General features: G+C 50.0%; 1 protein-coding gene across 1 annotated transcript in view; it reads left to right on the top strand.

The window, feature by feature from the left end:
• The window catches only part of TTLL11 (tubulin tyrosine ligase like 11), an 80,749-nt gene that overhangs the window by 1,456 nt on the left and 56,806 nt on the right, over window positions 1–22,487 (top strand). The gene's annotated exons all lie outside the window — the stretch shown is intronic.

Here is a 22,487-nt window from a genome sequence, read left to right as displayed (position 1 = left end):
GGCCTCGGGGAGGGGCTGAAGGGGCAGCGTGTGAGGTGGGTGGGAGGGGAGTCTGTCCCCACGCCACGATGGGAGTATCACTGGTTTGTAGGTTTGGTGGTTTGTAGGGCCGTCGCTGCGCAACACGTGAACTCCCCTTTACCCAGCCCAGCCCGGCTCTACAGGGAGAGGAACGGGGCCGGTGCTGCCCAAGGAAAGGTGGGATGTGTACCTGAGCCACTGCCACCTGTGTCTGCTGCTGCTGCTGGAGGAGCTGCTGCTGGAGCAGCTGAAGGCAGTGCTGGGAGGCCAGTGGGGTGATGGAGGCCGAAGAGCAGGGACTGCCCGGGCTGAGCAGCTGCTGTGAGCCGGCTGGGTACAGGGAGCAGCTCTCAGAGTCCTGGTGAAGAGACAAAGACATGGTGAGAGGATGGCTCAGCTCATACTGGGGTTGTTCAGACAGTGGCTCCCCGGGTGTTTGATGGAGCCCCATGCAGTGACCCAAGGATCACAGCTGCCTACACAGCCCTGGCACTGTATGAAGCCAGGTCAGCAGCGCATCTGCATCTAAACGGAAAGGCACAGTGAAGCCCTGCCTCCTGAGCCAAGGAAATAAATCCAACTGAATGCATTTCATCGCAGCTGCTTGCAGCCAGGCCCTGCAAGCGATACAATTGTGTAAAATGAAATAATGCCATTAAGGCAGCCAGGAAACACTCCCTCAAACAGCTCTGCAGAGCAACTATTCATTACGGCGTGTCCACAGCAGCACTAAGCACACCCTTAGCCCCTTTGCAGCAAGGGCTGCCCCGAGGGATGTTGCTGGTGGGGGAAGCAGTGAGCTGCGGCTGCTGCTGGAACATGGCCAAGCAACTGCTGCAGACCAGACTAGACACCTGCCTGCACGGCATGAAAATGCCCCTCAGGAGGGACTCCACTCCCACTCCACCTGTTACCTGGATGTTGCTGTCCAGCCACCTGTGTGGCATGGAGCAGGGTTCTGGTCAAGTGGTGCTGCTGTGGGGTTGGGGACAGCCAGAGCAGGCACCGGAAAATCGGGGGTTCTCCCTATAACTATGAGTAAAGGGACAGAAACGGTGACACCCCCACCCCCACTCCCCCCCCGGCCCTTACCTGGCAGTTCTTGTCCTTGGAGCCTTGTCCAGGATTCAGTGTGCTCAGCTCGCCCCTGGCAATGGGCAGCTCTCCTGCTCCCCTCTCAGATACACAGATGCCATCAGAGTCAAGGCCAACCTCGTCCACATCTGTGATCTTGGAGCCCTTTATCTGATGCACTTAAAATGAAATGGAAAAATGAACCAAAGCCCCTCCTCTGCAGGACCAGGGCTCAGAGCAGGACTGACATGACAGCCCGGGGAGAATGGCCAAGGCTTGCTTTAGCCTCCACCTCCGTGGGGCTCAGGTTGGGAAGGTGCCGGATCAGCCATGCCCCCAGACCAACGGGACATGAAGATCTCGCCATCGCTGCAGCTGTCCCATGAGGACACATCACTGCAGCCTCCCTCACCCCGACGCACCTCTGCTGCCGCCACTGCCCAGGCCCCACAGAATGTCACCTTCAGATGGCTGCTCCTCCGCCGACTTGTCGCTGGCACCGTCTGCCTGGCCGTCGGCGTTCTGCAGGGCGTGCTGCAGGCTCAGCTTGTGGCACACCTCGAAGGCCTGGCCCACCGTGCGCACCACACGCATGGCCTGGCTCTGCAGAGCACACACGCCTGTCAGCCCTGTGCTGGGGTTCAGGGCGGCCCCATCACCTCCCGGTGCCCACCCAGGCTCTGGGCATGAGTGTGGAGCACCCCACCTTCTTCTTGGATTTGAAGACGTTGCACCTGAAGGAGTTGTTGGCACCGTCCCTAGCGATGTAACTGAATATTTTCAGGTCTTGCGAGTCGTGAGACACATAGAAGATTCTGGGGGAAGAACAGGAGGAGTTAAACATGTGTAAGAAGTGACAGAATTCATGGGCTCCTCTGCTTGCTAAGACCCAGGACAGAGTCCTGCTAGTTTGCTTACCATTGCCACCAAGCAGAGGAGCAGAGGATACCTCTGGATGAAGCCTCTCTTTTCCAAAATACCCAGAGATCCCATAGCAGGTGCTATGGAAAGTCAGTGCTATCCTACTACATCCTGTACAAGCTATTCCCTTTGAGAAGTCACGCCTTAGCATCAGGCCCTTCTTTAGGGACTCACAGCATCCAGTGAGCCACACGTTACAGGCAGACCAAGGAAGCCTGTGTGTCCTCTGTGTTCAAATCAGAGAGCAGTTTGGGTAGAAGGTACCTCAGGGTCACTCAGTATGACCTCTGCTTGACGCAGAGCCAGCTTCAAAGCCAGCTCAGTCAGTCTCTCTTCGCTGGCAGAAATGTATGGAAAAGATTCCCACCAGCAGTAATTTTGCGACCTCAATCATTTTTTCATGGGGTTTAGAAAGCAAGCAGGATACATCTGGTTCAAAGCATCTGATCCAGATGGGTGATCCAGATCTGGGTGTGCAAAGCCCTGGCACATACCTGTACACGGGATCGTGCATCACCACCATCTTGTTCTCATCCCACGTCCACTCCTTTCGCTGCAAGCACATAGCAGAAGCACAATTACTGCGGATCACAGAGACCCAAACTCCACCTCTCCCATGGGCAGGAACCACGGAAAAAGGCACATCTGTCCCCAGCCAAGGGCAGGGATACAGCCCAACTGCATTAGCAGTGGCTGTTTGGTCGGTATCTTGGAAGGAAATAGAACTTCTTTGATCATTTATCATATCTGGTCATCTGATCATAGCCTCGAGGGCTGAAAGCTGTCCTAAAGATTAATTTATAGCATCAAATATGCAGAGGATTAACTCGTTTTGTGGGACAAGGCTCTGAGTGAGAGCTTGAGGAGTGGGGGCAGCTGTGGGCTCTGCATAGTGTGAGCAGGCATGGGGCTGCACAGCTGAGAAAGCCTGCTAGTTAACGAGGAAAAGAAACTGCATTTCCTGAAAGCCTTACGTCTTTTTGTAGAAGTCATCCTCCCACAGTGTAATTTCCCCACCTTTCTTCAGCAAGATTTTGTTATCATTTTTTATGTGTATGTGGGGGTGAACATTTGAGGCTTTTTCTGTTGAAAATTCTGTGTGTTTGTTAAAAAAAGGCTGGTTTTGGTTAGCAGTCCGACTGTTCTGAGCAGTGATGCTACTCAGACAAGGCCAAAGCCAATGCCGTGGCTGGGCAGGAGGAGCCTCACCTTCTGCTTCTTGCGCAGGATCACCTTCACGCCATCCACAGACACAATGATGCTCACCTTCTTCTTCTTAATGTTCTTGGCTTTGAATTCATACTGATGGGAAGACAAGCAAAGGTTAGAAGAGACGTGGGACTGGGAGGGTAGCTGAAACTGCGGCATTGTCGGTGTTCTACATGGAAATGTTCTTGTGTTTAATAGCAGGGTGACAGTGAGGGGCTTTGGATGCTGGTGCTGGAGCAGAACCACCATCCCAGGTAACTGTGCAGGAAATGGCTGGGGACTGCTAGTTCAGACCCTGGAGGAATTTCCTGGCATGCAGGTACTGAAGCACCTTGCACAGCGCGGTGAGAACATGCAGCAGTGTCTGGCTCGGGAGGTGGCCCTGGCAGCACACGTCATGCAGTGATTTATGGCATCTCTGGTGCCCTTGTATTTCAGTGCTGCAGTGCATGGCGAATATAAAATCACTTCTGAATTGAGGGAGGGCCAGGTGGGTGGCAATAACGCAATTATATCTGTCATGGACATAATCGCATTAACCTCGGTGTGCTCAGTATCTCCGGATAAAAGCCCAGTTTCTTGTCTGCAGGTGTCTGCAGACTGAACTCACCTCCATTTGTGCTGAAAAAACTCATGGCTTTTAAATGCTGCTTCTGATGATAACTAAGAAGAATGGCAGAGCCCCTCTACTCTAAAGATGTGTATTTACTGTACTGATCCCTGCTGGCCCCACTTCAGGCACAATTTTCAGCTTCCAAACAGCATTTTGACACCCCATGTTTTTTGCAGTCCCTATCTGAAATCCAGCTTTCCTGGGCCAGATCCTCAGTTCACCCACACCAGCACATAGACTTGACAGTGCAGCTACAGCACATGTGATCCCAGTCTGAGAGGTAGAGTGCAGACTGAAGCTCACCTACACTGTGTAATTAGACACCTAATTAGCAACCTTATCTCTTGATAGAGTCGGAGGAGCCGCAGGCAGTGATTGAAACAGCAGGGGAGCCCAGGCAGCTCCTCTGGGAGCCCGGTGCTGAAGGACAGTGTGTGGTGCTGTGGGTGCATTACCCAGGAGCTGCAGAGCAGAACATGGTTCTCAATTCCCCAGCACCCATTGTGAGCTATACTGCCTTGCAGGCAGAAAATGGGATGGCTATTCACGTGCATCAGGCTTCTGACGGTATTAGACAGACCCCTGATTAAACCACAGCCTTTTGAACCCCACGTGAATTATTACTTGGAGTCAAGCTCTTTAAAAATCTATCTACAGTCCCACTGTGCATGAAGCTGGAGCTAAATTTGCCATATACGTATTTTATTCATAGGCAGGGGTGACAGCGATGGGCGAGGAGGTGGCAAGCAGGCATGCAGCATGGTGCTCAGGCAGCCCGCATCAGTCCTGCAGCAGAGTGGGCTCCTCCAGCCCCTCGCTGTACCCCAGCTGCTCCCCCCACGCAGCTTCACCAGCCCGCGCTCAGCTCTGCCAGGCCGCTGCTCCTCAGCTGCTGGCACGAATGTCAATAAAACCCAGAGAGATTGTTCTGCCCGCTAAAGAGCTATTTATCCTTCTTTGTACACAAATGGCTGGGAAAATACTAGCCGAGCTTTCCAAGAAAGAGAGAGTAATACAGTATATTTTCCCCTTGTAGCAACAGGGGTGCAATTACATTCAAACAAGGCTCTTTAGTCAGAGTCTTTAAGCGAAGTCCAAGTCTGGGTTTTGCAGGATATTTTTTCTTTCTATGTTGGACAGAAAGCCAACAGCCGGGAGCAGCAGTGCACAGCCGGGCTGCCAGGAGCGCGGAGGAACCTCCAGGAGGTACCACAGCACAGCCCGACTGCGGGCAGCCCCAGAGGGCACCGCTGGCTGCCAAGCCCTCGCCATCTCTGCATGTAGCAAGCAGATGGGATGCAGCTTCTGTCATCTAATGGCTGCCTTTCCAACAGAAGTCAGTATTTTAATAAAACGTGACTTATTGGACAAAAAGTATGAAGTAATGAGAAAAAGCAATGCCAGGATAGTGCAGTCTCTCCTATGAAAGCTGTCCCAGGTGAGCATGCAGCTCCCAGCTCACCTTACACTGCTGCCACAGAGCAAGCTCTGTTCACTGCATGTATTTCCTACCTTTGAATTGCTTTACTTTTTTTTTCCAAATTTGCAAACGCAGCAGTGTTCATCTCTGCAGCTTTCTGAGTTTCAATAGTTATTCTCTTGCTGCTTGTGTAATCCTATGAGAAAAGCCTCTCTAGATGTTAAGAAATCTGGAGCTGCTGCTATAAGTGGAGAATCAGTGGGCAAACCTGGCAATTTTATTAGCTATGGAGACAAGAGGGGACATTTTATAAAAAAATGCAGGTCAAAAAAGGGCACTGGATCTCATTTAATTTAGCAACTTCATTAATTCTATTTCTGATGCATCTGACCTGGAATACTTTCTATTTTTGCTTTTAAATCCCTGTGTTCAAGTCTCTGCCTTTCATATGGTCCCACACACTGCTGGCATGTAATATTAACTCACCCAAGAGCTAGAGACTGTATGACTGGAAATGTTAATGGCACTGTGCAATGCATATTTCATCTGATAATTCCACCCAAGCAGAGATAAATTACACATGCAGTTACCAGCTTCCATCTGCTGATGAAAGAGATGGGCTAATGCACATTTGAAATCATGCGCAGTTTCTAGCACTATGAACTTGTGTGAATAGAGTTATTCACAGAAGCAGTTCTTAATGTGATTAATTACTGAAGGTATCAGGGCCTTCGTTATGCAAGTGAAAACTGTCAGAAGGCAGAGTTGGCAGGTCCTGGAGGTAGACTTTGTCCATGAAGTGCACCTTCCCTATGAACAACGGAGCGGAAGGAACAGCCCTGAGGGAGCTGCAGGAGCCAGGACCCTCCCGGAACCTGGGGCAGAGGCTCGCTGTGCTTCTGAAGCAGGAGAATCCCTGCTGGAAGTACTTTATGCACGATGTCACAGGTCTGGTAATGGCCTGTTTCTTCCTGCAGCTGTACATTCCTCAGCCAGCCCAGGCTGCTGTCCAGCCCCGCTCCCAGTGACGCAGTCCTGGCACTATGGGCAGAGGAACCTCTGCTCAGCTCTGCTCCCCTGCAGGAGGCTCTGCGGGATCCCTACTACTGCAGCAGGTCCTTGTTTGGACCAGGACCCCGACCCCACCATGCCAAGAGGCCTCTCCCCATCCCATTGCAGCCTGATGCTGACTGAGTGCCATGCTAGGAATTCATCCCATGGCAGATCCAAGTATTTCAGGTTAAGGAAGGTTATTACCATCAAATCAAATTGGCCCGAATGGAATGGGAACAGGGTGTTATCTCAACTTCTGTTTGAATTATTGATGCTCGGAGGGCTGCTGCTTGGGAGTGACGCCACCATCACCCCATGCGCTTTCCTCTCAGCAAGTGCAGATTACTTTGGATCTGACAAATAAGCCCTGTCAGTTCCCATACCCTTTGTGCCACTGGCTGTAGCTCAGCCTTAAGTCCCACCAGAGAGGCACTGCATACCCTGCTGCACACCTTTGCCAGGACACCCACACAGGTCACCCTGAGCCCCGCAGGCTCTGTCTGGAAGCCGCTGTCTCCTGCCCTTCTCTTTGCTCCTCCTGGAAAGCCAGGACCACTGGAATCCTCCGCGGGGCCGCGGGGCCATGGCTGGTCTGAATGGGGCTGGGCATAGTCTGGGGCTGTGCAGAGTAGCTGGGCAACACGCACACAAAGCCCGGCAGGAAGCGGCGCGGCCCAGAGCGCACCTCCTGCACACTGGAAAAAAAAGAATTTATGGTCCTTGGAAACATAAAACTGCCCAGGGGAAAGCAGAAACCAAGCAGGGAGTACAATAGGCAAGGAGAATGCTGGCAAAGTACCCAAAGTCCTTTTTTTCTCATTTAAATGAGCTCTTTCCCCCCAGCCTGCACTCTGCAGGCGCAGCAGGCCGTCCCCGCTGTGACCTGGGGCCGGGCGCTGCCGGAGCGTGGCAGCAGTGCTGACATCCCTGACCGCAGCCTGGGCTGCAGACTTGTGCCTGGCCTCAGCTTTGATCAGTGTTGGTAAGGAGAAGCCTGTGGGCCAGCCCTGGGTGACCGATCCATGCAGCTGCTACATGCTGCCTGGAGCCACTGCACCCTGCGTGGCAGTTCTGCTTAGGTGCAGGAGCTGGAGACAACTTGTCAAATATCTGTGATGAAAGGATTTATGGGAAAAGCCAGTCTGTGACTCAGTGTTTCTTCAACATACCTCATCCAAGGTATGTGAAAGTGTTTCCTGGCCCTGGCTTAGCCCAGTAGGCAGGCGGTGGCCAAGATGGGAGATGGGAGCAGAGATACAGGCACATTTTTAGAGGGGCAGGGGATGGACTCCAGGATGATGGGCCCCAGCACTTGGCTCTAGCTGGAGGCCAGCCCTCCTCAGCTCCTCCCCACACCCACTCATTGCTGGGGGGCTCTCTTGGCGAGCTGTGCTACACCTCCGGCTCTTCTCACTTTGACAACTTCACAGTGACCAAAGTGTCCACAGGCACAGGTTTACATTCATCTAAAGAAGTGAAGAAAGCTAACAACTGCGCTGCAGCTTTCTGCCCTGACCACAGGTCACCTCATGGGCCGTTAAGCTTCTTGTTTCTACCTGGACAACACACACCAGTACCAGGATCCTGAGGGCAATAACAGGCCTTAATGGTCCTGACCAGCCCTACCTGGAGCCTCTATTCACACCCATACACAGGGTATGTGGGCTCCATTTAAGCTCAGCTCTAGGCCCTCAGCTCTCTCTGGAGCTCCAGTGAGGGTATGTTGGTCTCTAGGCCTGGTTATGGACCTGCTGATCCTGACTTCCCAATGTAGCTTCAGCAGGCTGAACTATGCTGCAGGTTGGGAAGGGGTGAGGGATGAAATCGCAAAAACCCTACTTAAGCTAGCAAAGTTTTTGTATTTGTAGAGTTTCCAGTTTGGCACTGTCAGTGCAATTTGGGTGGGTTTATGCTGCAGCTCTCTGCAGCCATGTGCATCCAAAGCTCTCGGCCAGCAGCAGGGCACTGCAGCTGTGTGTAGTTGGTTCCTGGCTTAGTTCATAAATGCAGCTCCTAAAGTACCCTCTTGAAAATTGCCTGTATTTGGGAAAGGGTATGTGAACTTGGCCTGACTGCTCTTAATTCTGGCTCTGGCTATGTTTCAGCTCTCTGCAGGGATTTAGGCATTTTCTGTCTCTTTTTATGATACTTCTTAGGGGACCATGGTTTCTGGAAGAAGCACCACCAGGAATGCTGGGCATGCCTGGCCTGGCTGCCTTGTGCTAACTCCTATTTTGGCTTAGGAGACAATCTCTGAGGCGGTTCATGTGAGTGAAAACACAAGAGTGCTCGAGGTCTAGCAATAACCACATCTAGGGTGCTGTACCACATGCCACTCTCCTGCCAATGTTTTGGAAGCTGCAGAGATGCAATCTGTGGGATCAGGCTTTCTGAATGCTCCTTCCCAACAACAGCTTTCAGGCTCCAGTTGTATTAAAAGGAAGTGCCAGGTCATTGCTTCAGCTCGGGCAGCTTGTACAGCCTCTGCATCACCTTGCAGACACCATCATTCCAGGATTCTGTCCCTCACCCTGGTGGAGTGAGGGTCCATGGAGAAATTGAGGTAAACAAGCACTGTTTGGAAATACTTGTTTTCAGGAAAGGAGCTGTATGGCTTAGCAAAATGTGTCTGACAATTTTCTGCTTTCATAAATATTCAAAACCAGCAGCACTGGGAGCTGACTAATCTGAAGGCTTTCCCTTGAACAGAGCTTTCCTTTCCCCACATCTTTTTCCAGACATAAATTCTGAGCCATAGCTTCTCCCTAGGATGGGCAGATGTTAGCATGGGAAACTGAGGCAGGATGATTCATCAGGAGTTCACCTGGCAAGTCAAGGCAGAGCAGAGAGCTGAAATTGGGAGTTTCCAGCACCCACTCATCGTGAGCCTTATACATCGCCACTGCACAGCATGTGCAAACCTGTGGTCATCTGTGAGGCTGCAGACCCCACAGCCCACTCAGCAATTTCAGAGCAGCAAGGACCTGTCCCATGCTGCTATGGGGGAGGCAGAGAGAAGGGCTGCATTTATCCATGCTGGCTTTGCTTTCTCGGGGACAAATTGTATCCCTAAGACATCTCCAACTGTTGGAGTTCTAGGAGGCCTCTGATGATAGCGTGATCTTTCCATGTATAGCAAAAGCAAAGAGTGTGGCCAGAGTTCAGCTGTTCCTCTAAGAAAGTCCAGTGGATGTGGATCAGTGCACCCAGGACTGAGAGCAGAGCTGCTGCAGAGGATGGGAGCTGGTGGGATACAGGCAATGGCTCTCACTGGGGTTTCCCACCTCTGAAAACAGCCAAGCTGTTCTGGAACAAAGCTTCTTTGCCTGCTTCTTAGAAGAAAGGCGGGATAAAAGCAGCCTTTTCATTGCTTCCTCCCTGTCAGAGATGCGATGTGCTGAGCCCCATCCTGAGGCACACAAGCAGCCACACAGTCCAGTGCAAGGTGACATCATCTGGCCTTTGGTGCCTCTCTGACAAAAGCACCATTGTGTGACTGTCACTTCCAGGAGCCTCCTGCTGTCCCCAGGTTTAATAGGGAGCTTTCCCACACACAGCTATTCTGCCCTTGTCTTGCCAGCTCCAGTTCATAGAGAGGCTGTGTCCCTCCCTACCTCTATTCATTTACGGGAGAAAACAAATTACCTTTTCTGTCTGCAGCGCTACCCATCTGCAAAGGGGCTGGCAGCTGGAGGGAGAGCTGTGTGACAGTCAGACTCATCTGCTGGCAGTGATTTGCACTGGTGAACACCACAGCAGCCCTGCAATACACCTGTACCCTGGTGTGAGCCCCTGGTGCCTGCAGCGTGCAAATGTTTCTGTTACTGTGCCATGCTGTCCTTCAGCAGCTGATCAGAGCATCAGCTCTTCCCTGTCTTAAGCTTGAGCGTTTAATTAGTTTCAGTAATGAAGTAGTGTCTTAGGACTCTACCCCCAAGGACTCTCATGTACCAAGCACTGAGTGTACATGAACGTGGCTCTTATCCCAAAGCTGCTGAGCTACTACAGACAAAAAGTGCTAATTTCATCAGAAGCAGGTCATGTTCACCTGAAATAACCCTTAGAAGTGAAATTGAATTATACACTGAGACACCTACAAGTAATTCTGTATTTCCCTATAAACAACAATGTTGAGACCCTGGCAAAGGTGGTCTCCTGTTCTCTTACATGCAGTGTTTCATATCCTGGTTGCCCTCTAATTGGTGCACAGGACAAGAGGCAAGTTAGAATTGAATTCTGCCCAGGCAAAAGCAGCTGGAGGGGGTGGGCTGAGAGAGCTGCACTGTATGCTATAATGGAGAGGAAGCATCTGTGCTCCTGAGGCTCAGTGCAAGGCAGGTGTCACTACGGAAGGCAGAGAACAGAAGGCCTGTGTGCTCCAAGTGATTAGTAAGTCAGCCCCTTGCTCCCAGGAGGGTCAGGTATCCATCCTTACAGCCTCTGTGACTTCTGCGTGCTGGGTAGAGATGACATGCTGCTTGTGTCTGTCTGGCATATTCTTATCCAAGGGAGGAGAAGGAACCTAGTTTACTGTTGAGAAAATCTGGAGAAGCTACATCTGCTCGGCCAACACCCTCTTTTGGCAAATACTGCAGGGAGGGACCATCTCCTGGCTTCTAACGTGCTATCATGCACTACGTGCATTTTGGGTGCTGTCATCCTGCCCTGTGTCTCATGGTTTCTGCTAGCCCACTACTAGAGGATTTAGCATTTTCTTTGCGTATCTGCAGCAGATGTAGGAAGCTGGACTTGGCATCTCTAGCTTTGAGCAAGGAGAATTCAAGCTAGAATGAGGACCTGACCTCCATTTGCATTCAGAAAAAGCACTTGATTACAAACTAGACCAGAATGAGAATGTGAGGGATGCTGAGCTGCTTAATGTGCTGCTTGGTGCAGACCAGGTTTCATGCCTCATTTGCTAGGTGCAATCAGGCTTCGTTCTCTTTCATTGCAGAAAGCCCTTTGCTAGCTCAAGCCCTGGGTGCAGATGAAATGTTCCATTTCTCAATGCCAGCTACTTTCATGAACAGCCTTGCCATATCCTGGTCTGAGAGTCAGGGACTGAAATAATCTGCTTTATTCCCACACAAGGAGCCTTTCCTGTGTGGCTGTTAATACTATCAATCTCCAACAGTTCCACTTGAGGAAACACTTCTCACAGAAAGCCCAGAGCTGCGAGCCTCCAAGCACTGCACAAGTCTGCATCTGTGAGCACCAGCAGTGCAGCAGCTCCACCCAGAACAGCCCATTGAGCTTGGAGGCTGCCAGCTGCCGCAGGGCCACAGAGGCCATGCCTGTAAGGTCTGTTTGCAAAGGCAGCGAGCAGTGCTCCCAGCTGAGCAGCCTGCCTCCTTAGAAAAGCCAGCAGGCAGGGCTGCTGCCGAGATGTGGGTCGTTGGGGATTTTCTGGAGCACGCCATTCCGGTTGACTTGAGAAGGATTTAAAATTGCCAACAGACTGTAGTGAACCTTCTCTGTGGAAGAGAAGATCTCTGATTTCTTAATATCTCCACAAAATTATATTCTTCCATTTGGAAACAAGACTCTTACTAGATGAGAGGAAAAACTCAATGCTAATTGTGTCATTTCCAAAACTCAAGAATATTAAGCTGCTCAAGGACTCTTTTAGCCTCAGGGGAGCTAATGAGGTTAGTGAATCATGATGAGAAACACAGCACTAGTTCAGATAGCTTCTGCTGCACTCGGGCAAAGTAGGCAGAGCTTAGAGCAGCACGTGGGAGAGGCTGGACCTGGCAGCATTCCCTGCTCCCAGCTTCACCTGCCCTGGGCTCGAACACAGGGAAGCAAGAGAACGGGAGATCAGCATTACCTCAGGCAAAAACGTGGAAAGAATCCAATGTTTCAGGTCTGGAGGTTTAGGCCTCATAATCATTAACTGCAGGAAGCTGCAGCAGGACCAAAGCAGCCCATGGTGCCCTGGGGTCTCTGAACCTCCGTGCTTTGTGTTGTGCAGCAGGTACAGGACAGAGCTGTCCTACTCAAACCAAATGCCCTGATGCCATGTTTCCTGCTCGCTGCAGGGGAGAGGGCAGGTGTGTTTATGGAGTCTCTCTGATCCCTTAGGAATGGCTGTGTGAAAGCCCTTAAAGGATTTAGCAGTGACAGAAGGCTGGAGGAAGGGGGAAGTGATTCAGGTGTCCTGAAAATAGTCTGGCAATTGCCAGTTAGTCCAAATAACCTATCTGGCCCATGGAAACACTATTTAGAGAATGTCTTCCTGCTCCCTCATCAAAGTATCCCAGCCCCCAGGGATTCATTCGAGATTTTTATTCTGTGGATTTATCATTCAGTTATTTGGTGAAAACATGAAGTAGCTTGTCACAGTATTGTGTTAAGCAGCACGGATTCAGTTTGCCTTCAGGATGCATTTAGTATAGAGCTAAAGCAGAATGAAGGAAACAAACATAACCAATCAAGCTCTTGTTAGCAAATCTTATTCTGCTAGGCTTAGTTTTGCTTTGCATGGTGCCTCAGGACAGTGATCTATACAGTACAGGGAGTTTTTATACTAGACAAGAATCAGGACAGTATCTATAAAGGAGCATCTATAAACGCACCCATCCTTGTGGCATTAGGTACAGCCATTCTCCCACACAGACACTCAACCTTAGAACCAGAAAGGCTGACAATGTGCACCCATAAATGCATGAGTAGAGCCTCCCTGCCCTCCCCACACCATGCAGGCACTCCATGCCGTGCTCAGCCCCAGTCTGTGTGCCCTTGCCCGCACAGCTGTCACTCAGATTAGGGCTCCTCCTCATTAACAAGCTAATCCAATCTGCTTGCTACCTCTCTGGTTGCCATCTCAATTGCAATTTTTCAGACACCAATAACGAAGCAGCTTTAAGCCAAGGCTGATTACACCAGAATGTAATTTGAAAGCCATTACATTTCATCTCTGTAACACTCCAGAAGCAGTAATACAGTTGCTCTAAAAGAGACTTTATTTCAAACCAGATAAAAGCTTTGCAGAGATCTCATATGCTGATATTTTAGCTAGCCAATTCAAAAGCTTTTGTGAAATAACGGTAATAGAGCCACTTTATTTTACACTTAAAAGATACCTGCCTCAATGCCAAGATCTAACATCAGACAGAGTCTTGTTCTGATTAGTGCTAACATTTTAATTTAGCTTTTCTCCAACTGCTGATTTCATTAGCCTTCAACTAAGCACCAACCCATTATGACTCGTATGCAAACAACATGACTGTGCCTCGCTCATCCTACCCCTCATGGAGGAGCCATCCAAGTTTCAGCGCTCTCAAAAAGGCACTCAGAGGTGATTTGCCTGGAGATGGCACATTTCACTGACTGATCCCCTCACCCATCTGTTGTCAACCATATCGGTGTGCTCTCTGAGCAGAGTATGAGAGCTGAAGCAGCGACAGCCACCAGTCCCTGCTGGCAGACCAGGTCATGATGCGAGGCCAGAGAAAGAGCTCTGAGATGTCCTCCATTCCATCAGCACAGTCACAGCTAACCCTGTCCAACAGCTCAGCAATGGCAGAAAACAACTAATTGCTGTCCTGTGGCAAGAAGGCCAGACACAGGGTGGGTTGCGGACAAGCAGGTGCTGGGCTCTCTCCAAAAGGAGTTTGTTCTTCTCCTCTCACAACAAGTGGAGCACAGCCAGCTCCCCACCACAGCCATGCAGCCCTGCTTAGGAACAGCGTGTGTGCTGCCATGGCAAAAACAGCTCAACAGGAGCTTCTTCCCTTTGTGCTATGGCAGTGCAAGCAGCAGAAATCAGAACAGGCTCAGGTTAGGCCACAACGTGGCAGACTGAATTCCTCCAGGAAAGCAGCTGCTACATTTTTAAAGCCAGTGCTTCAGCTTATGAAAATTAAATGTTCCATACAGCTAGTAAAGCGGCATGTATATGAGACGTGCTTGAGCCTGTCAAGGTGACCATGGGCTGGAGGCTACACAGAGAGAGGCTGAGCAAAGCTCCACAGACCCTCATGACACTGCTGGGCCTCTGCTGCCCTGCTGGTGGGGCTGGGCAGCCATGAGAGCCCCTGCGTTCCTTGGGCCTCCCTCAGAGCCCACTCTATGCTCCAGGCTCTGCTCAAGCTGCACCAAATAGAGGAAAACAAGCTAATGAAGCATTAGGGTTAAACTCAGCTGCAATTAATGCTTAATTACCACCCTGAAAACACTTGCTCTACTTTGCCAGGGCCTAGAAAGGTAAAACCAATTAGCTTAATCTTGTGTGATAGAAACCTTAAACTGCCTCTGATGACTTCTGGGAAGGAATCCTGGGAGTACCTGGAGGAGCCCTGGAGCTGAGGTAGGTAATGGTGGGCACATCCCTGTGCTGGGCACTGGGTGTATGGGAAGGTACTGTGCACTATGCCATCTGCTTTCTATGCCATCTAAATAAAGCAGGTATCAGGTAGTGGTATAGACAAAGCTGTGTGGGCTGTTGGATAGAGAGATAGAGGTTCATGAAGATGCAGAGAGTAGGCAGAGGACAAAAGCTGTCTGTGGTCTCCTGTAAATCTCTTTCTAAATGAAGTCTCTGGTGTTATTTTTCCAGCTAAGTTTTTGGTGTGGACTTGCAGCCTCTGGTGAGGACTGGCTATAGCCTGATCATGTCCTGCCTCTGCTTTGGAGAACTGCCAAAACTCATGCCAGGCTTTGTGCAAAAGTAATGAGAGCAGGTTTGTACGTGTCACATCTGCTGGGCTAGGACACCTAAAACCACTGCTCTCCTCCTCTGAAGGCTATAGGCTTCATCTGCTTTGGATGCAGTCCTTGCAAGGTTCTCCAGTGAAGGGAAAGGTGTTCTAGAAAAAGATCTCTTGGAGCATACTTTGGTGTAGAATATGCTGTGCTGTCCTTTTTTTTTTTTTTTTAATTGGGGAGAAGGAGGAAGAGAAGTGCATGGGCTTAGGGGAAGCCTATCTGAAGAACTCCTCTCATCTTTCTGTAAGGCCTGATGCCTGCCTTTATGTTTGTCAGTGTTGATTGGACCCGTGGTCACAGCACGGCACCATCTTCTACAGTACAGTTCATCAGTGAATATCGCTGTGTGATGGCATTATTTATGTAAAGGCCTTGTGTGAACTGAGGAGGCCCTGCTCTCCTGACAGCTCTCTTGAAGCACCTACTGCATGGGACGTGGCTACCAACCTAAGTATGGAGCACTTCCCTCAGCCACAGCATCAGCTGTGTCCTTAGATGGCTTGGGCTGTGCTGTCTGTTTGGAGCAAACCATGAGATGCTTGTGTTTTACACTCTAAGTGTGTAAGAACTATCACCCATTTTTCCTGCATACTCTTGTAAGTGAAAGGAGGGTGTATGGCATTCTGAGAATTAATGGCCAGTTTGAAGACTGTTGAAATAATTTAAGACATTAGCATTGTTTTCTTTCACAGCCCAGGGCTGTCATTAGCTGAGCACTTGGATGCTCTTCCAAAGAGGCTGAAAAGAAAAGCCCTCCAGGAACTGCAGCAGAGAATGACTCCCATCCAAAACCAACAGATCCTGGCAAGCAGCTACGTAGGTCTATAGCAGGGCAAGCATTCCACCACTGCACAGGGGAACCTTTACATGTGAGCCTGTGCTTCAGCTGCAGTAGAGCCAACCATTTAATTATAGTGGGAGAGGCTGCAGGGATTAACCAAGAAAGCTGACCACTGTGAGTTCAGCTTCTACTTTTTTTTGTTTGTTTGTTTTTGAAGCTCAGCTTTGAACACAGTAACTAAAGAAGAGCACATAAGCAGAGAAATCTATGCAGCAGCAATCCCGGCTAACTTCTCTTCTGCAGTAAGAAGGGAGTCTTCCTAGGGAAACTGAAGGAATCGCATTCTAAAAAAAATACTATTGTCAAGTCAGTCAGACATCTCTACCTCTGGAGTCCCACCACTCAGAGATAAATTAAGCTGAGATGGCTGAAGGCAGCCACCCTGTCCTCCACCAGCTGTCTGCCTGGTTCCTCCATTTCTGTAGCAAGAGCAGACAAATAACACCTCTATTTGCTCCCAAACCACTGCTGTTCACAGCCCGGCATGGCTCTCATTGTGAGCTGCCCAATGAAGTCCACCCAGCCCTCAGACTGGGAGCTGCACTGGCGCAGCAGAGGCAGATCCCTGCTCCTTTGCTTTACCAGAGTCTGAAGGACTCTTAACTTCCACTCATCTGGATATAGACTGATGTCATGTCACGCTTCAGCTACTGGCTGATATTTGGCCAGTTGATATGATTTACTGTGTGGGTTGGACTGAACTTTCTCCCTAGAATACTGTATTGACAAAATGCTATACTGGCAAAATGCTGAGTCTATGTTTAAGAGCATGAGTGCAGCAAGAAGAATTAGGATGAGGGTGAGGCTGGAGTGAGAACCTGGTTCTCGTGCCAAGGAGAACTCAGGCCTTTCAGATGTGTCCTGTGCTAAGATTTATAAATATTTCCATTGGCATACTGGACTCTGGGGTAGGCTTCTCAATTACATTAAGCCTAAGAAATATGGCAGTTAACTGAAGAAACAAGATTCCTGCCTCCTGTTTGTTCATCCTGGTGCTTGGATGGGCCCAGCACCAGTAGCCTGTTCCCTTATGAAATGATTAAACTGAATAAGCAGCTCAGCATCTGGCTGTTTTCAAAGTGTTAATTCCTGCTCAGGTCTCAGATAGACCTTCCAAAGAGCCCTGAAATTTCTAGGCTTTGTAAAATCCTAAGTGCAAATTCCAGAGAAGCTGACTCTCTGCTTTGGAGGTAATTAAGTGGAGTGACTGGGGGCACTGCTGGCAGTCTGGTGTCTGTGGACACCTCTCCTGAAGGCTCTTTGGACAGTTCAAATAGCAGCACTGCAGGCACATTCCAGCTGGCCTTCTCCAGTCAGTTTTAGTGCTGGGAGCTGAGGAAAGCGTGCAGATGTTGCAGTGTTAACCCTTCACATAAAGCCATCCTTTCCACGATCTCACAGAGCAAAGATTTTGTGTGTGTTTTGCAGAGCTCATCCCTCCCCTGAGGCTGTGCCCAGAAGCATTGTTAGTGAAGCTTTCCTGGCACTGTTGTTCCAGTGTTGCCAGTGCTCCAAATCTCCAAACTTCAGTGAGAGCCTTCACCTGGCTAAGGGAGGAACTCACCCATTTAGCTTTCATCTAATAGACAGCCAGGAGCAGAGTATCCAGGGAGAGGGTGACCCTGCTGAATCATGGAGCTATCTGGGCCCTCAAGGATTTCACGTTCTTTCCATTAGCTGCCATTTGAGTTCTGCAGGAAGAAAAGTCTTGTGTTGTAGATAAGTTCCTTAGAGTGCTGAGAAAGCTCAAAGATCTGCAGATGAATCCACTCCAGCAGGAACCCAGCGCTGGCATCCTGGCTTCAAATGCAGGAGCCCCAGTGGGTGCTGCCAGACACTAGCCCTGTGTGGCATGGGCCAGCAGCAGCAGGTGTGGGTGCTGCTCGGGATGCTGCTCACGAGCCGTGGGCACTGGCTGCACTGTGCAGGGAGCTGGGCTCCCACAGCCACCACCTGGAACCTGATCTGCCTGTCAGAGCACAGTGTGCTCATTCAAGTAGCAAACTAATTTCATCACCTCCCCTGTCAGGGCAAGAGGAGGTAGAGAGATTAATTTGAGCTCAAAGGATCATATAATACCATGGTAGCAGTATGCAACTAATAATCCACAAGGAGGAATTGCAAACATGAAGTTGTCTAGCTCTACATAATGGGGAGCTATGACCAGCAACTCCTCTGCTCCACCTTTTGCATTTGCATTTCCTCTAGTGGGAGCACAGAATGTGATAAGACCAGTCCTGAAGCCTGCAAGCAGACAGCTCTGCTGATGTGAGAGAATCTCACCTTGGCTCCTTGGCATAATTCATATGCAGCTGGCAAAAGAGCCCAGCACAAAACCCAGGACAGTAAGGAGCAGCCAAGGAGTACGCTTCTCAAGTACAGCTGCTACTTCTTTCACCCTCTGTCTCATCTCACTCACAGCACAGCTCAGTGCTAGGTAGCTCTCTTCTTTTCCCTGAGGCAAGAGCCTTTAATCACAGACTGCAGACCAGCATCAGAGGCAGGAGAGAAGGCAGCAGCAGAGCCTGTATTAGTTTACTATTGAGCAACTAGAGTAACCAGCTCTGTCAAAGGCTGGAAAAAATGCAGGGCTGGGACTCCTCATCCTCCTCCCCGCTCCCTTTTGGAGCCAGGGCTGCCCTGTGCCCAGCTGGTTGCCAGCTCTGCCTGCTCCCATGTCACAGGGCATATAGGGCATCAGAGGAAATGTTGTGCTAGGGCTTGTACTGTGCCTCTTTTCTCTTCTGTTCCAATAGAGAATTCCAATTGAACACTGGAGCGCACAAAGGATGAAAGCTTCAGCAGAACATGCCCTTGCCAATGCTTGGCAGAGCTGTGGCAGCCTTCTAGCTCTCGCAGTGCAAACAGGCACTGCCACCTACAATAGGATGGTGGCAAAACACTAGTTTCCACCAATAGCTTCTTCCAGTGTTTCCTCCCAGTTACAACTGGTGCTGCTGAGAGTCCATGGGAAAAAACTCCAGTAAAGACCAGGCCTCTGCATGCAAATGAATGCTACATAAATAACCCCCATCTTCCCTCCGTTCCTAAGTTGTGTACTCTGTGCACTAGAATTCCCTTCAAAGACCTCCCAGTTCATTCTTTATGCTCTAATTAAGGATCAGTGCCAATTAAGTATCTTCAATAGAGGAGCATCTTCCGCTCAGCAGCCAGGAAGTGTCTGAATGAGATCCTGCTGTACAATGCGCACATGAAAAGGGAAGCCCTCCCTTCTTGGAAAGGGCTTCCAAGATTAAAAATCCAGTATAGAATACAAGATGCCTGCTTTAAAAATATTTTGTAATGAGATTAATTGAGGGCACACATGAATGCAGAGTGGTTTGTCACATGCCTTGTATAGCACCCGAGCGTGTTACCGCATTGCCAAGGTGCTGAGCTGGACCCTGTGCCATCCAGGCAACAGCAGGTGTGAAAAGAGAGTGTAACACTTTCTGGAAACTGGTATTATAACAATGTCTGTTTTTTCTTGCAAGGGTTAAAGATACTAAGAAGCTACTTTTCAGATGAAAACTTAGTGCTATTTACATCTTCAGTAGTCGGCACCTTTGCTTCCTGTTGTTGCTCACCTGCTCTGTAAATAACCAGGCAGCTCAGATTGCTGCCACGCTGCTCTGAGAGCTGTGCTGACGGTCTGAGCAGGCACAGGCAGGAGAACAGCATTTCTGAGCCTGGCTAGAGATGAATGCATCAGTTCCCCAGCCACTTGCAGGCTACATTTAAAAAGCGCTTTCTAAATGAAAATTAGATGGTTAAACACTGTGGGGGGAAGGGCAGGGAATGGGATAATCCCTTCAAAGCTTTAAATGGAAGATTCGCAGACCTGCTTCAGCTGATGTGAGACACATGAACAGCCTCTGATTTAAGATGCATGTAAAACTTCAGCCAGGCACAACAGCTGCACGGCCTTTTGGGGCACACGCATGTGAAGTGGTTATATGTGCAGCAGATGCAGCCACACTACTCATCACTGCTAAATCTGGTGACCGTTCACGGGCTGCTCTGAAGAATAAAGGAGTAGAGGAGGAAGAAAGCAGACTTGATGAGAAACAGGAACTGCAAAACTGCATTGGAGAATGGGGGAAAAGCAACAAATTATTCTGTAAGCAGCAGAATCCGCAGTCTTGCCTAATGGGATTTACATCCATAACATCTGCCAGGCCACTGATACTCCAGTATATAATAACATAAAGTATCTAGAATTGTCAGTGAATTGGAGTGCTTTTGTGGAGCAGATTGTGTACAAGTCCATTTTTGTACAAAGACTGGGCAAAATAAATCTGAGGTTCTAGGAGCATCCCCATACCTGCTTGGCAGAGGCTGGTGTCTGTGTCTGGGCTTTGCTACCAGTGATCCATCTGCAAAGCACAGGGGGCAGCTCTGTCCTGATATGCCTTGGGAGTCCCTAGGGAGGCACTACAGTGCTGACTGCTGAGATCTGAGCTGCACAGAGGAAGGGGGAGGTGGAGGAAAATGCAGAGCAGCGCACTGCAACCATATCACTCCATGAGTGTAACCTTTATTCTAGGTGAGGTTCTGTGCTTTTGGACTTACCCGAATCCTTCTCATGGCTGCCACAATCTCCACGCGGCTGCTGGGCCTGGGTACGTCCAAGCTACCAATGTACTGAAAGACAGAAGGTGAGATGTCTGTAAAGTAATGCACGAGTTAATGGTGTAGGCTTCTTCAAAACAAACAGCATCTGTTGTTTGATGAGTCCCTGCTCAGTTAGAGTCTTTGGCTCTTTTTAGGGACTTGGTAGGAATACCTGCTGTGGATAATGTTACCAAACTCGGGAGGTGCTGTAGGGCTCTGAATCTGGGGGTGACCCCACTCAGGTTCTGGGTGTGCCTCTGCCTGTGCTCTGCAGGGCAGTATCTGCTGCTGATCAAACCACGGTTCTGTGGGTCTGAAAATGGGACCGTGCATCCTTTGTCACTCCTCCCCAGTCTGTTTTTAAGAAGCTCTGAGCTGCACACACACAGAAGCTAGCTGTCAGGACACACAGTGCAGGCAGCAGCACCCCTTGCTCTGGGGCTGAAAGGTGAGACAAGAGGTGGCCATGGGTCTCCAGCACCTTTTTGCTGCCAGCTGCCTGCTCCCTCGTGCTGTGCCAATGTACTGTGCTGCCACATGGATTGCTAGGGGAGTCCTGCATGCAGGCAGCGTCCTGCTGCTGCCCTTCTTCCTCCCAAAGAGGAACAGCCCTGCAAACATTCAGTGCAGTAACATACACATGAACAGAGCCCGCATTGCTATGGGGCTGTTCTTGGGAGACCACCACTGTTATTGACAGTTCTATTTTCATTTCTCTGCTGTCACATTTGTGGCTTGCAATGGGTTTTCACTTGAAAACTTTTGCATAGCAGAGATGAGAATTTCAGAGATGAGTTCTCCTGGCTCAGTATTTATTGCTCTTGTATCTGCCTTGAAACAAACACCGCAAGCAATCTGAAAGGTCATCCGTTTCTTCTGATGCTTTTGCAAAAGAGCATTTTTAAGAGCAGCCACTTCAGCCGTGCCCTTTGGTAAACCACAGGAGATCCAAACCACAGCAGCCAGAGCTGGAGGGCAGTGGGGAAGGAGAGCAACCAGAGCTCACTGTGCTGCACCCTTTCGGTCCACAAGCAGCAGCTCTGCACGGCCGCACACCCCACACCTTTTGTCCACCAGCCGTGTTGTGAGCAGCCCTGGCAGGGCAGCACTGAGCGGGCACGTTGCTAAGGCGATGTGCGCCCATCTCAGCCCTGCACACTCAGAATAGCTCCGGTGCCTGAAGCTGTCAGTCTGAAGACGCCCGTTTCGCTCAGTTAAAGGCACAGCCCACTCGCGCTGTAAGAAGCAAAACAAGGATTTTTCTTCTCAGTGTGGTGTGTGGCACAGCGAGTGTTAATTTAAATTAAAAGAAACCAAAGATTGTCTTTCTCCACTAAGGTAGAGGGGCTTTTAAAGTATGTGATTACCTGTCTGCTCAGATCCGTCCTATATCCTGCTTAAGCCTTACAGTTCTTTTATCAGGAAAACCAAAATGCACAAAATCCGTATTTCAAAGCTTTTATTTGAATATATTTCCCTTCTTCCAGCTCAGCAGACACTGATTCCATTCCTAGTCAGTATTGGCCACCTGCACATAGGGGCAGCAAACCCCAAAGCTGCTCCAGCAAATGCAGCTCTTGGTGCCAGGGGATCGGTCGTGCGCTGCCCGCACAGTGCCAGCTCTGCTGAAGTTGCTCACTCGGTGGTGGTGCAATGCCAAAACATCTTTAATGATCGGTATGAACTTTCTGACAGCGTCCCTATTTCTGAACCCCCACACCGTGTGTGTGTGTGTGTGTAAGTGCAGCCCTTCCCGGCCACGCTTTTCGCGTAGGGAACAAACAGCTCGGATGCCCGCTGGGTTCTGCCGGTGGCATCGGAGCCGGGATGGGCTCCCTGCCCGGGGGGCTGCCCCGATCGGTTCTCAAATGAGGCACGCGAGGAAGCGATAGACACCTTAGAAAAGATTAGCAGGAAGAAAGGAAGGACCTGTTTGATTGATGTTAGGCGTGAAGCTCTCGCGGTTGCCTGGCGCTTACCCTTAGGCCCGGCGCGCGGCTGCAGGGTGGCTG

This window comes from Meleagris gallopavo, chromosome 19, assembly GCF_000146605.3.
Source record: "Meleagris gallopavo isolate NT-WF06-2002-E0010 breed Aviagen turkey brand Nicholas breeding stock chromosome 19, Turkey_5.1, whole genome shotgun sequence".
In the NCBI taxonomy this organism is placed as follows: Eukaryota; Metazoa; Chordata; class Aves; order Galliformes; family Phasianidae; genus Meleagris; species Meleagris gallopavo.
The sequence above is the reverse complement of the archived record's forward strand: the minus strand, read 5'-3'. Positions and strand labels throughout refer to the sequence as shown.